Source organism: Macrobrachium nipponense, chromosome 22 (assembly GCF_015104395.2).
Source record: "Macrobrachium nipponense isolate FS-2020 chromosome 22, ASM1510439v2, whole genome shotgun sequence".
Classification (NCBI taxonomy): domain Eukaryota; kingdom Metazoa; phylum Arthropoda; class Malacostraca; order Decapoda; family Palaemonidae; genus Macrobrachium; species Macrobrachium nipponense.
This window is the reverse complement of record NC_087213.1, coordinates 12,803,321-12,805,820: the sequence shown is the minus strand read 5'-3', so window position 1 is coordinate 12,805,820 and position 2,500 is coordinate 12,803,321. Positions and strand designations below refer to the sequence as shown.

The window sequence follows — 2,500 nt, the reverse complement described above, 5'->3', positions numbered from 1 at the left end:
AAAACGCCCCGAGAAGCATTTTCAAGAGGATGCCAAGAATTTCCGCTCGAGCCCTAAATATTTATAACCTCTGCCATAAAGAAACGAAGAAAAAATAAAACTCGAAACGTCTCGCCTTACATTTTTAAAAGTGTCTTAACTAGACTTGAAAGATTTGCCTTCGAATGTGAAAATAAGACCAATGTAATGTTTGAGGAGTTGGAAAGCTAAAGCAGGTACAGATCAAAGGGAACGAATCAGAAAGCTAAAGAAGGTACAGATCAAAGGGAACGAATCAGAAGTAAAAGTCAGAAAGCTTTGCAACTGGAGCCGAGGGGCGGATGAGAAAAACTTTTAGTACCGTCTAAGTGTGTCGCAAAATTCAAACGGTACACAAGGTATACCCTTCTACGAGGACGTTCTCGCTTTAAATAACTTTTTACGCCATTTAAAGCCTCACCGCACCAACGGCCGCCCTAAGAAAAGAGACAGTACTGGCACCACAAAACCAACCAACCGACCAACAATCATGAATCATATTCAATGTTGTTTGCTCCAGAACTCAGATGGTTACGATTATTATTATTATTATTATTATTATTCAGGCAAGGAACCCAATTCATATGGGACAAGAACACAGGGGCCAGTAGCTTGACATTAAAGCTTCCAAAGAATATGTTAATTTGAAAACTGGGACACTTCTAAGACCTTGTTAGAGATATCTGTGCAAAACATTATAGCATTATTGTTATTCAAGATAAGTTATAAACTCTAATATGAAAAAAAAGGGAGCCACCAAAAATACACAAGAGCGATAAAGATTCGTTTTAAAGAATATTTATAGATTTTTCCTCTCTCTTCTAGTGTGCAATGCCACTAAACGTGAGTTTTTCCTATGAGATTTTTTGTTTCCAAACTTCGCTGTTGCTGATTTAACCCTTTTTCAGACAATGACGATGCATTTCGCGTCTAAATTCCCATGGTGAGTTACGTCTGATATTCAACACTAACAGACTCTGAACCAAGACATGCAAAGTCAAGGGCCAAAACATTTGATCACAATAAAATAAGTGGGCAAGCTGTTATTCCCTAACCATACTTTTAAATACCCATACGTTCCAATCCAACTTACAGACACAGGACATAATTAGGCCACCACAACAGAGCAAACACTTGACTCCACGTCAGTCTTAAGCCCCAAAGTAAACGCGACCTTGTCAAACTAGACAAGAGTTTGATCGAGAACTAGATAGAAGTGGGGTTGCGGAGACAGAGAGGCGAGGGGAGAGCGAAAATAAGAGTAATGGGGTGCTGGGGGCGGGGGGGAATGTTCGGAGATCAAGGAACAGATAGATGGGATGCTACTCGAGCGAGGGAGAACCCCCCCCCCCCCCCCCCCCCCCCCCCCCCGCCGTCCATCCGTGCCTTAATTTCTACCGAGAGGATCTCGACCCAAACAAACAAAAGAAAACATGCCAACTATAAATTTACATGAATATTCGTCAACACAACACCAACCGACAGTATCACGAATCTCATGGGAGATGTAAATAGTTGAACAATATATTAATCGGAGCTTTCGTAGTATAAAAAAAAATAAATAAAATAAAAAAAGAAAGCTTAGCAAAGCTTTTGCTCATGCCACACAGCATTCCAAGATCCGGGGTTAGAAAATAAACGGCGGATTTAACAATAACTCCAACTAGATGTTGCTACCTTATCAACTTGCTTTTCTCAAGGTTGGCTACGCAATATATAACAAGGGCTTTTCATCACAAAATAATGATACTAGTATGCAATGGAAATAATACATCCTTAAAACTTTTTAATATTATTGCCCTCATAAAATCTTCCACTACAGTAACACATGAATACCTCCAAATTCTTCAAAATAAATCTAAGACGAAAAGATACATTGCAAAAAGATTGATAATCCTCTAAGTCGAACTCTAAAAGGCTCTCTCTCTCTCATAATTTACATTATGCATTCATTTCACCCGATCCAGAATAAGCGTTAAAAAAAAAAGAGAGAGAGAGAAAAAAAAAGGAAACTCCACGCACGAGACATAGCTCGCAATTTTTTACTATTCTAATTAAAAACAGACCTTAAAAAAAATATTCGCTTCAATAACCCTTTTCAGATTTCATTCGAAAAAACCTGGGGCGCGTTCGATTTCTCTATTTTTCGACTTGGAAGGGGGAGAGATCTATTCCTCCCACCCCCCCAAATCCTGCAATGGAGAGATAAAAAATAAAATTGGACTAAAAGCCATAAAATTACTTCCACAATCGGATGTCCCGGACAACACAGCAATGAATCCACTCTCGTATGTGACAGTTGCAGGGAACTACATACATTATTCATGAACGCTGAACATAACTAATGCACGCTGAATCATTACCAATGAACATTAGAACGATTAGGGATCATACCATAATACCCATAAATTTGTCGAGTAGGATTAAATTGAATAGAATCATTACATTGTGACAGAAAAACACAAACGTAGCAAATCAAAGC

At 38.7% G+C, this 2,500-nt stretch overlaps 1 protein-coding gene across 20 annotated transcripts in view; it reads right to left on the bottom strand.

The window, feature by feature from the left end:
• Nucleotides 1–2,500, bottom strand: part of LOC135198501 (tyrosine-protein kinase SRK2-like) — a 375,373-nt gene that overhangs the window by 342,825 nt on the left and 30,048 nt on the right. The window lies entirely within an intron of this gene.